General features: G+C 42.3%; 1 protein-coding gene across 2 annotated transcripts in view; it reads right to left on the bottom strand.

Annotated features, from left to right (window-relative positions):
* The window catches only part of golim4a (golgi integral membrane protein 4a), a 63,848-nt gene that overhangs the window by 49,279 nt on the left and 1,222 nt on the right, over window positions 1–13,347 (bottom strand). The window lies entirely within an intron of this gene.

The following is a 13,347-nucleotide window of genomic DNA, read 5'->3' as shown; positions in this document are numbered from 1 at the left end:
GAACGCCTTTCTGTTTATCGCGCTGGAGGCGATGACGTCAGAATGTGACGTCGCCGAGTAACACACCCACCATTTTCATTTTCAACACATTACAAACACCGGGTCTCAGCTCTGTTATTTTCCGTTTTTTTGACTATTTTTTGGAACCTTGGAGACATCATGCCTCGACGGTGTGTTGTCGGAGGGTGTAACAACACTAACAGGGAGGGATTCAAGTTGCACCACTGGCCCGAAGATGCGAAAGTGTCTGCCGCCAGACCCCCATTGAATGTGCCGGAGTGTCTCCACATTTGACCGGCGATGCTAAAGCAGACATGGCACAGAGATGTATGGATAACCTGCAAATGCATTTGCAACGATAGTTAACGAAGGCTTCACGGTGGAAGAGGGGTTAGTGCGTCTGCCTCACAATACGAAGGTCCTGCAGTCCTGGGTTCAAATCCAGGCTCGGGATCTTTCTGTGTGGAGTTTGCATGTTCTCCCCGTGAATGCGTGGGTTCCCTTCGGGTACTCCGGCTTCCTCCCACCTCCAAAGACATGCACCTGGGGATAGGTTGATTGGCAACACTAAATTGGCCCTAGTGTGTGAATGTGAGTGTGAGTGTTGTCTGTCTATCTGTGTTGGCCCTGCGATGAGGTGGCGACTTGTCCAGTGTGTACCCCGCCTTCCGCCCGATTGTAGCTGAGATAGGCGCCAGCGCCCCCCGTGACCCCGAAAGGGAATAAGCGGTAGAAAATGGATGGATGGATGGATAGTTAACGAAATCACAAAGGTGAGTTTTGTTGATGTTGACTGCCAGCTAATCGATGCTAACATGCAACGCTAATCGATGCTAACATGCTATTTACCGGCGGTGCTAAAGCAGACATGGAACAGAGATGTATGGATAACCTGTAGATGCATTTGCAACTATATTACGTTTCCTTCCACCCACATTTAATGCGAAAAAAACACTTACCAATCGACGGATTTAAGTTGCTCCAGTGTCAAAAGATGCGAAAGTCCTGATCGTTTGGTCCGCACATTTTACCGGCGATGCTAACGCAGCTATTCGGCCATGCTATGGCTATGAATAGCGTCAATAGCTATTCGCTCAATAGCTTCAGTTTCTTCTTCAATACTTTCATACTCCAACCATCTGTTTCAATGCATGCGTAATCTGTTGAATCGCTTAAATCGCTGAAATCCGAGTTTGAATCCGAGCTAATGACACTATATCTTGCTGTGGTATTCCCATTGTTTGTTTACATTGGCAGCACTGTGTGACGTCACAGGGAAATGGCCAGTGTCTTTGCAGAGAGACGAAAATAAGGCACTTTAAAGCTTTATTTAGGGATATTCCGAGACCGGTAAAATGTTGAAAAAAACTTCAAAAAATACAACAAGCCACTGGGAACTGATTTGTATTGTTTTTAACCCTTTTGAAATTGTGATAATGTTCCCCTTTAAAGCGCTAAAATAAGTCACAAAAGTGGGTACATTTCTGACATTGGATTTTTTTTATGACAGTATAATTTAAACACATTTAATGTGAGGGACTTTTATTACAGCAGCTATGCCTGGAGCTTATACTGTATGTTCTACCCGTGCAAATGCTAGAAAAAATGGAAACCAGGGATGTTCTGATAAGGGGTTTACGCTCCTGATTCCGATCTTCCACGAGTGAGATCGGCCGATACCGATCACATGTCTTACTGGGGTGTGAATCTTTGGGCAACTAACGATTCGATCTAGTATAATATACTCCATATATCGCGGGTTTGTCTCTGCGATATAGAAAATGACTATATCGTGATATTCAAGTACATTCTCACGCAGTTGCTTTTAGCTGCGGGCATTACTTTTGACGATCCGCTGCCCGGATCGTTTGTTATGTGGACTTTTGACTTAGTTTGTGCACTTCCTTGTTTGTTTGGTTACCATGGTTTCTCATTTGTTCCACTGGTTTATTGACTCACACCTGTTTATAATTACTTTCTCCTTGTATAGAAGCATTTAAGTCTCACCTTAAAACTCATTTGTATACTCTAGCCTTTAAATAGACCTCCTTTTTAGACCAGTTGATCTGCCGCTTCTTTTGTTTTTCTCCTATGTCCCCACTCCTGGTGGAGGGGGTCCGGTCCGATGACCATGGATGAAGTAGTGGCTGTCCAGAGTCGAGACCCAGGATGGACCGCTCGCCTGTGTATCGGTTGGGGACATCTCTACGCTGCTGATCCGCCTCCGCTTGGGATGGTTTCCTGTGGACGGGACTCTCGCTGCTGTCTTGGATCTGCTTTGAACTGAACTCTCGCGGCTGTGTTAGAGCCACTATGGATTGAACTTTCACAATATCATGTTAGACCCGCTCGACATCCATTGCTTTCGGTCCCCTAGAGGGGGGGGGTGGGTTACCCACATTTGAGGTCCTCTCCAACGTTTCTCATAGTCAGCATTGTCACTGGCGTCCCACTGGGTGTGAATTCTCCCTGCCCACTGGGTGTGAGTTTTCCTTGCCCTTTTGTGGGTTCTTCCGAGGATGTTGTAGTCGTAATGGTTTGTACAGTCCTTTGAGACATTTGTGAATTAGGGCTATATAAATAAACATTGATTGATTGATATTTAAGGCTGCTTTCTCCCGTTGTTCAGTCTTGGTTCGTTGTTTGCTCCATGCAACAATCACATTGGGTTATCTACTTCTTTGTATCTGTGCTAAGTTTCGCCTTAGCTTCCGTGCGCTCGGCACGCGCTTCTTGGACTCTTTGAACTCGATGCTTGTTAGCGTTAGGTTCCCGTGCGAAGGCACGCACTTTCTTTTGTTTTTGCTTATTAAACCAAGCTCCAACCTGCAATTCCTGCTTGTCCTGGTACTTGTGACAACGCGCATCACAACGTGTTCCAAACGTGACACATTACAGGCGTTTCCCACTCTCTCTTGTCTCTGCTTCTCAAAGAGACATAAAACAAGCGCACCTTCTTACATACGTGCAAAGTCATATGCCCTGGCGGAGCGGAGAGGTAGCGACATGGTAACGTTAGAGAGAGAAAGTGCGAATCTGGTAAGAAAAGGAGGAATAATTAATTCCCAAGAAAAACAGCCCGGGGTCCATCGTCTGGCGGTGGTTTGGCTTCAAGCGAGAAGATGTTTTTCAAGTATGCGGCAAAAGCGTTGCTGCAAAAAGTAGCAGCACTGCTAATTTGTAGCGTAATTTGAAAAGTCACCCGCTAGAGAATGAAGAGTGCTTGAAACTCTGCCTGTCAACATCTCGGGCGGTGCCAAAAGCGCACCTGCTTACATACGGAATATACTGTCGAGCGTGCAACGTCACACGCCCTCGCTGAGCAGACAGGTAGCAGCATGGGTAACGTTAGCTGTGATGCTAGCAGAGTGGTGCAAGTGGTAATACGAGAGAGAGAGAGAGAAGGTGCGAATCTGGCAACAAACGAAGGAAGAATTAATTCCAAAGAAAAACAGCACGGGGGTCCATCGTCTGGCGGTGGTTTGGCTTCAAGCAAGAAGATGTTTTCCAAGTATGCGGCAAAAGCGTTGCTGCAAAAAGTAGCAGCACTGCTAATTTGTAGCATCATTTGAAAAGTCACCCGCTAGAGAATGAAGAGTGCTTGAAACTCCACATGTCAACATCTCGGCCGGTGCCAAAAGCGCACCTTCTTACGTACGTCACATACTGTCGAGCGTGCAACGTCACACGCCCTCGCTGAGCAGACAGGTAGCAGCATGGGTAACGTTAGCTGTGATGCGAGCAGTGAGGTGAGAGTGGTAATACGAGAGAGAGAGAAGGTGCGAATCTGGCAACAAATGAAGGAAGAATTAATTCCAAAGAAAAACAGCACGGGGTTCCATCGTCTGGCGGTGGTTTGGCTTTAAGCGGGAAGATGTTTTACAAGTATGCGGCAAAAGCGTTGCTGCAAAAAGTAGCAGCACTGCTAATTTGTAGCATAATTTGAAAAGTCACCCGCTAGAGAATGAAGAGTGCTTGAAACTCCACATGTCAACATCTCGGCCGGTGCCAAAAGCGCACCTTCTTACGTACGTCACATACTGTCGAGCGTGCAACGTCACACGCCCTCACTGAGCAGACAGGTAGCAGCATGGGTAACGTTAGCTGTGATGCTAGCAGAGTGGTGCGAGTGGTAATACGAGATAGAGAGAAGGTGCGAATCTGGCAACAAATGAAGGAAGAATTAATTCCAAAGAAAAACAGCACGGGGGTCCATCGTCTGGCGGTGGTTTGGCTTTAAGCGGGAAGATGTTTTACAAGTATGCGGCAAAAGCCTTGTTACAAAAAGTAGCACCTACTGCTAATTTGTACCATCACTTGAAAAGTCACCCCCTAGAGAATGAAGAGTGGTTGAAACTCCACGTTGTCAACATCTTCGTTCGGTGCCACACCCACAAAATGCCCAAGCAAACATTTCCAGATCAACACCGTATGGAAAAAAAAAGTCAATAACAGAAGGAGATAACGTCCGCAGGAACCTACCACATAGCAAAGGACATACACTATTTGATTTCTTATTATGCAGCTCATTTTTATTTGACAGTCGTTGAAATATCTTGTGTGACATCATGCACAAAAGTGCCCTTTATTCGTTTTTAACTATTGTAATGGCGTTCTATACAAAAAGTGCACTTTAATTTCGTGTTGTTTTGATATGTCAACTTAGTGACAAAAGTGCACTAATAGTTTGTTTTAAAATTTCTCTGACAATCTTGCACTTTTGGTTTTGAAATGACATGAATGTTTGTGCCACTGTTTAATAAATACAGTTTTGGTAAATTGGTTTAGTTGTAATTTCCCTCTCTGAATGAAAGTTTAAAATGAGCATATATTAATGCAGTATGAGTAAGAATGTTCGAATGTAGACACATAGAACCATCATACTGCTGTGATTATATGTATCAAGTGTTCAATCAAGGCTAAGGCAAAATATCGAGATATATCGTGTATCGTGACATGGCCTAAAAATATCGAGATATTAATAAAAGGTTAATTGGCAACACTAAATTGGCCCTAGTGTGTGAATGTGAGAGTGAAAGTTGTCTGTCTATCTGTGTTGGCCCTGCGATGAGGTGGCGACTTGTCCAGGGTGTACTCCGCCTTCCGCCCGATTGTAGCTTAGATAAGCACCAGGGGCCCCGCGACCCCGAAGGGAATAAGCGGTATAAAATGGATGGATGGATGGATGGATTATAAAAGGCCATAACGCCCAGCCCTAGCTTCACTACGTTGGTCATATTTTTTGCGCTTAAGGAACTTATCAATGACTTTAGCTCCAGATGTTTTGTGTCTGTTTGTGATTGGCATTACTGCTACAGGCGGTGGAAAAGTGGAACTGAGTAACGCTGAGAAACTTATTAATATCGACCACAACTCGCGGCCCAACAATAGGCCCCTGGCCCGATGGTTAAGAAACACTGCTCAATACACAAAGAAGTACTTCAAAAATGTTTTAGTCGGGAGGAAAAAAAACTTGTGAGGTGATTTCACACCCAGGCTAGTCAACTAAATTGTTATGTTGGTCGGGCTCCTCCCTTCGCTGTCATTTTAATTTTGTATATTCTTGAGAACAAGCGTCTTATGCAATGGCATTTCGATGTTTGTTTGTTTTGTCGGAGTAAAGACATTCTGGAAATAAAGTGGGGGAGGAGTGCTCCGCGCATTTTAAAGACCTACTACACACAAAAAAAGTTAGTCAAAGATCATCTATATGACGGTGCTCTAGTATTTTTAGGAATCTGCTACAAAACTGTTATAGTAAGTTATATGTAATATGTTTTGGTGTATTTGGCTTTTGAACTGAACTTAGGGGCACTTCCGGTGTTAATCCGCCAGCTGAATAGCCCTGTTTAAGCCCCATTTGCCCTTCCACCTTGTCGCGGCCCACTTGGAGTAATAATGACAACAACCAAGGATTTGTTTGGTCGGTTAAATCAATTCATAATGTTAGCGTCGCACATTTGGGCCTGCAGGCAGAGACTCCACCCAGGTGTGTGTGTTTGGGTCTCGTCAAAAGAACCAATGCAACCGCACTCCTTCCCAGGAGTGAGGTTGCAAAACCCGGACCTGCCCCCAATCCACTTAACTCTCAGTTGAGCTCCTTGCTAAAACCTGTTTGTCCAAGTTCAGAAAGCATCTTAGGGCTGAAGCCACGTTCTGTGTTTGAGGGGACACACTTTAGAACGGCGTGATTACAGCTGATTTCATGTCCTGCGCTACATTTTGCTGTTAGTTGTGGTTGATTATATTTATATAGCTCTTTTTCTCTAGTGACTCAAAGCGCTTTACATCATGAAACCTAATATCTAAGTTAAATGCATATTAATATTTATGAAGGATGAAACCATTAATAGGCTATACATGAGCTTTGATTTATAAAACATAACATTTTGGTGTTGTTTACTTAAGTCATATTGCAGTCAACACGTATCTCTTATGTTTGACTGCCATCATATTGCAGTCTAAACGTATCTCTTATGTGTGACTGCCATCTACCGGTCACACTTATCATTTCACCATGTACCAAATAAAATAGCTTTGAGGTCGGTAAGCACAACGTTCTGTGTTTGAGGGGACACGCTTTAGAACGGCGTGATTACAGCTGACTTCATGTCCTGCGCTACATTTTGCTGTTAGTTGTGGTTGATTATATTTATATAGCTCTTTTTCTCTAGTGACTCAAAGCGCTTTACATCATGAAACCTAATATCTAAGTTAAATGCATATTAATATTTATGAAGGATGAAACCATTAATAGGCTATACATGAGCTTTGATTTATAAAACATAACATTTTGGTGTTGTTTACTTAAGTCATATTGCAGTCAACACGTATCTCTTATGTTTGACTGCCATTATATTGCAGTCTACACGTATCTCTTATGTGTGACTGCCATCTACCGGTCACACTTATCATTTCACCATGTACCAAATAAAATAGCGTTCAGGTCGGTAAGCACAACCAAAACTATTCCGTACATTAGGCGCACTGTCGAGTTTTGAGAAAATTGAAGTGCGCCTTATAGTCCGAAAAATACGTTTACAATGTTTGTGTATTTAAAACAAAAAAAAAATGTTAAAATAGCAGCAATAAAAACAAACAACAAAACACAAAATCTAACTCCCTCAAAAGGAAACAAGCATTTTGTGATGAATGTTTAAAAAACTGCACTCTAATAGTGCTGAGCATTATATCGATATACTTGATATATCGCTGGTTTGTCACTGTGCGATATAGAAAATGACTATATCGTGAAATTCAAGTGTACGTTCTCACACAGTTGCTTTTAGCTGCGGGCATTACACTGCATGCATTTCCCACTCTTTCTTGTCTCTCTTTCTCACAGAAAAGTAAACAAGCACATCTTACATACGTCACATGCCATTCCCGAGCAGAGAGGTAGCTACGTGGGTAACATTAGCTGTGATGCTAACGGTGTGTTGCGAATGCCAATTAGGTAACAAATGAAGGAAGAATTCATCCCCAAGAAAAACAGCATGGGGTTCATCGTCTGGCGGTGGTTTGGCTCCAAGCGGGAAAATGTTGAACAATTATGCGGCAAAAGCGTTGCTACAAAAAGTAGCAGCACTGCTATTTGATTTCCTATTATGCAGCTCATTGTGACATCATGCACAAAAGTACATTGTATTTGTTTTAAACTATTGTACTGGCGTTCTGTACAAAAAGTGCACTTTAATTTAGTGTTGTTTTGATATGTCCGTTATCTACGGGCTGTTCCGTTATCTACGCACCCTCACAAACACATGTATTGTTTTTCCTCGTTTGATAGTGTCATGTACGTTTGATATCAGTCTGCAGGGAGAGTGGAGGAGAATGTGTGTTGGCTTATCACAAAAGCGCCAAGTTAACTTTTAGTTTCGATACCCGTCAAGGCGGGGGAAACCTAGCTTGGGGGTCAGCAACCCGAAAATGTGTGAAAATGGAAAAAGATGAAGAAAAAAATGTATTTAGTTTTAATATATTTTCTGTAGAAGAACAAACATGGCAAAAACCTTCCTAATTATTAGAAATCCAACTGTTTATATTGTACATACTTCACTGATGAGAGTATTTGACAAGCACCGTTTTGTCCTACTAATTTCAGCGATCCTTGAATTCATCAAAGTATGTTTACATGTACAACTTGCTCCGATTCTTCCACAGAACGACGTGTTTTATGCCACTCCTTCTTTGTCTCATTTTGTCCACCAAACGTTTTATTCTGAACGTGAATGCACAAAGGTAAGATTTGTTGATTTGCTTGAGTGCTTATCAGGCATATTAGGTCAATCCATAACTGTGACCTAATCTGCTTGGCACTAAATGATTCCCGGGCGCGGCACCGCTGCTGCCCACTGCTCCCCTCACTTCCCAGGGGGTGATCAAGGGGATGGGTCAAATGCCGAGGACAAATTTCACCACACCCAGTGTGTGTGTGACAATAATTGGTACTATAACTTTAATCAATGCTAACATGCTATTTAGGCTAGCTGTATGTACATATTGCATCATTATGCCTTGTTTATTAGGTATATTTGAGCTTATTTAATTTCCTTTACTTATATCCTCTTGTCGGCGCCCCCCGCGACCCCGAAAGGGAATAAGCGGTAGAAAATGGATGGATGGATGGATGGATATATCCTCTTGTGTATTTAATTTATAATTGCATGTGTCATGACACTTTCTGTATGTAATATTGGCTGCATTTCTCATAGTTGTGTGCCGTGTTGTTCCAGACCACAGCAAACTATACCTGGCTTGCAAAGATTGTAATAAATCCATTAGAAGAAGACAGCTTGCCATTTTCTTAAAGGGGAACATTCTCACAATTTCAAAAGGGTTAAAAACAATAAAAATCAGTTCCCAGTGGCTTGTTGTATTTTTTGAAGCTTTTTTCAAAATGTTACCGGTCTCGGAATATCCCTAAATAAAGCTTTAAAGTGCCTTATTTTCGGCTCTCTGCGAAGACACTGGCCATTTCCCTGTGACGTCACACAGTGCTGCCAATGTAAACAAACAATGGGAATACCACAGCAAGATATAGTGACATTAGCTCGGATTCAAACTCGGATTTCAGCGACTTAAGCGATTCAACAGATTACGCATGTATTGAAACAGATGGTTGGAGTATGAAAATATTGAAGAAGAAACTGAAGCTATTGAGCGAATAGCTATTGACGCTATTCATAGCCATAGCATGGCCGAATAGCTGCGTTAGCATCGCCGGTAAAATGTGCCGACCAAACGATCAGGACTTTCGCATCTTTTGACACTGGAGCAACTTAAATCCGTCCATTGGTAAGTGTTTTTTTCGCATTAAATGTGGGTGGGAGGAAACGTAATATAGTTGCAAATGCATCTGCAGGTTATCCATACATCTCTGTGCCATGTCTGCCTTAGCATCGCCGGTCAAATGTGGAGACACTCTGGCACATTCAATGGGGGTCTGGCGGCAGACACTTTCGCATTTTCGGGCCAGTGGTGCAACTTGAATCCCTCCCTGTTAGTGTTGTTAGACCCTCCGACAACACACCGACGAGGCATGATGTCTCCAAGGTTCCAAAAAATAGTCAAAAAAACGGAAAATAACAGAGCTGAGACCCGGTGTTTATAATGTGTTGAAAATGAAAATGGTGGGTGTGTTACCTCGGGGACGTCACATTCTGACGTCATCGCCTCCAGCCCAATAAACAGAAAGGCGTTTAATTCGCCAAAATTCACCCATTTAGAGTTCGGAAATCGGTTAAAGAAATATATGGTCTTTTTTCTGCACCATCAAGGTATATATTGACGCTTACATAGGTCTGGTGATAATGTTCCCCTTTAAACTTGGACACACACATCGGTACCTTTGGCCATTGTGAGCCAGTAATTTCCAGAAGTTGTCTCATCCTGTGAGAAGCCTCCATTTTACTAATGATTTCCAATGTCGCAACAATTTGTAGAATAAAAATGTAAATACAACATTTCTGTCAGCAAAGATTTGCGTCAGCCTTTGATAGTAGGCTAATATAGACACTCACATCATAGGTTGCCTAACACTAGGTGGACAAAAACATGGGAGACAAGCGACTAGTTTATAGAGCTTATCTTTCACAGCGCTGGCATTGTTATTGTTTGTATTTACTCTATTTTGTAGAATAAATTGTTAAACTTCAGTTCTGGTCACCTCATCATTTTAGACCGCCTTTGAACAAAATAATTTGGGTGGACTATCCCCTCCTTAGAAGGGGGGGTTCTAATAATTAACAATAGTACTAAAAACTTAGTCATAGGCCAGATTTATATAATTTATACTTTAGTCCAGGAGTGTCAAACATAAGGCCCAAGGGCCGGATTAGGCCCGCAAACAGGTTTTATCCGGCCTGCAGGATAAGTTTGCTAACTATAAAAATTTACCGGAAATTTTTGAATGAAAGAAACTGCTATTCTAAATGTGTCCACTGGATGTCGCAATAGCAATTCTTTGTATCTTTGTAAATGATGCTACATATGTACAAAAATAAATCGCATGATGTTGGTGCATCAGTCGAAGAAAATTATCACACTACATAAATTACATTCGGTAATTTGATTTTGATACAAGTTTTTCATCTTGATATATTGAAAACTAACACTAATGAGTTGACTGATTATCATTATCACATCATTTATTCAGAAAATATAAATGACGACAAACACAGATAGAATACTGTTAAGCACAATATGTAAGTGTAAAAAAAACCCAACAAATATGGACAAGTATTAAAAAATTGTACAAACCCCATTTCCATGAGTTTGGAAATTGTGTTAGATGTAAATGTAAACGGAATACAATGATTTGCAAATCATTTTCAACCCATATTCAGTTGAATATGCTACAAAGACAACTTATTTGATGTTCAAACTGATAAACGTTTTTTTTTTGCAAATAATCATTATTTAAGAATTTTATGCCAGCAACACATGACAAAAAAGTTGGGAAAGGTGGCAATAAATACTGATAAAGTTGAGAAATGCTCATCAAACACTTATTTGGAACATCCCACAGGTGTGCAGGCTAATTGGGAACAGGTGGGTGCCACGATTGGGTATAAAAGCAGCTTCCATGAAATGCTAAGTAATTCACAAACAAGGATGGGGCGAGGGCCACCAATTTGTAAGCAAATTGTCGAACAGTTTTAGAACAACATTTCTCAACGAGCTATTGCAAGGAATTTAGGGATTTTACCATCTACGGTCCGTAAAATCATCAAAAGGTACAGAGAATAATACGGACCTTTGATCCCTCAGGTGGTACTGCATCAAAAACAGACAGTGTGTAAAGGATATCACCACATGGGCTCAGGAACCCTTCATAAAACCACTGTCAGTAACTACAGTTGGTCGCTACATCTCTAAGTGCAAGTTAAAACTCTGCTATGCAAAGCAAAACCCATTTATCAACAACACCAAGGAACGCCGCCGGCTTCGCTGGGCCTGAGCTCATCTAAGATGTTCTGACGAGTCCACAGTTCAAATTATATTTGGAAACTGTGGACGTGGTGTCCTCCGGAACAAAAGAGGAAAATAACCATCCGGATTGTTATAGGCGCAAAGTTCAAAAGCCAGCATCTGTGATGGTATGGGGGTGTATTTGTGCCCAAGGCATGGGTAACTTACACATCTGTGAAGGCACCATTAATGCTGAATGGTCCATACAGGTAATGGACCGAAAATGTGTGGCGCAATATGAAGTGTAAAATATGACAGCGGAGACCCCGGACTGTTGAACGGCTGAAGCTCTACATAAAAGAATGGGAAAGAATTCCACTTTCAAAGCTTCAACAATTACTTTCCTCAGTTCCCAAACGTTTATTGAGTGTTGTTAAAAGAAAAGGTGATGTAACACAGTGGTGAACATGCCCTTTCCCAACTACTTTGGCACGTGTTGCAGCCAGGAAATTCTAAGTTAATTATTATTTGCAAAAAAAATTAAGTTTATGACTTTGAACATCAAATGTCTTGTCTTTATAGTGCATTCAATTGAATATGGATTGAAAAGTATTTGCAAATAATTGTATTCCGTTTATATTTACATCTAACACAATTTCCCAACTCATATGGAAACAGGGTTTGTACATACAGGTATTGGAACAACATATGTTGCCATTTAAGCACAGTCTTTTCCATGGACGCCCCTGCTTATTTCAGCAAGACAATGCCAAGCCACATTCAGCACGTGGTACAACAGCGTGGCTTTGTAAAAAAAAAAAAAGAGTCCGGGTACTTTCCTGGTCTGCCTGCAGTCCAGGTCTGTCTCCCATTGAAAATGTGTGGCGCATTATAAAGCGTGAAATACAACAGCGGAGACCCCGGACTGTTGAACGACTGAAACTCTACATAAAACAAGAATGGGGAAAAATTCCACTTTCAAAGCTTTAACAATTAGTTTCCTCAGTTCCCAAACGTTTATTGAGTGATGTAACACAGTGGTGAACATGCCCTTTCCCAACTACTTTGACTCATGTTGCAGCCATGAAATTCTAAGTTAATTATCCATCCACCCATCCATTTCCTACCGCTTATTCCCTTTTGGGATTGCGGGGGGCGCTGGCGCCTATCTCAGCTACAATCGGGCGGAAGGCGGTTTACACCCTGGACAAGTCGCCACCTCATCGCAGGGCCAACACAGATGGACAGACAACATTCACACACTAGGGCCAATTTAGTGTTGCCAATCAACCTATCCTCAGGTGCATGTCTTTGGAAGTGGGAGGAAGCCGGAGTACCCGGAGGGAACCCATGCATTCATGTGCTAGCGGGGTGTATAATAGTCAGGAAAAGTCATGGATGCAAAGGATTCTGCAAAGGATTCTGGGAATTTGTTGTGTTGCGTTTATGTTGTGTTACTGTGAGGCTGTTCTCCCGAAATGTGTTTGTCATTCTTGTTTGGTGTGGGTTCACAGTGTGGCGCATATTAGTAAGAGTGTTAAAGTTGTTTATATCACAGCCTTCAGTGTAACCTGTATCACCCAGTATGCCTTGCAATCTCGTACGTGTATCTGCGGAAGCCACATACGACATGTTGTTGGACTGGCAAGCAGTTTGATCATGTTATAGAAGGCGTCAAAGGCAATGGCTTCAAAGCACGCCCTTATTATTGTTATCTGGGTGACCACCAGCGGATATTCGCGAGAATGGTTACGGCTCCGGGCTTCACGGTGGGAGAGGGGTTAGTGCGTCTGCCTCACAATACCAAGGTCCTGCAGTCCTGGGTTCAATCCCAGGCTCGGGATCTTTCTGTGTGGAGTTTGCATGTTCTCCCCGTGAATGCGTGGGTTCCCTCCGGGTACTCCGGCTTCCTCCCACTTCCAAAGACATGCACCT

This window comes from Nerophis ophidion, linkage group LG13 (genome assembly GCF_033978795.1).
Source record: "Nerophis ophidion isolate RoL-2023_Sa linkage group LG13, RoL_Noph_v1.0, whole genome shotgun sequence".
Lineage (NCBI taxonomy): Eukaryota > Metazoa > Chordata > Actinopteri > Syngnathiformes > Syngnathidae > Nerophis > Nerophis ophidion.
The sequence above is the reverse complement of the archived record's forward strand: the minus strand, read 5'-3'. Positions and strand labels throughout refer to the sequence as shown.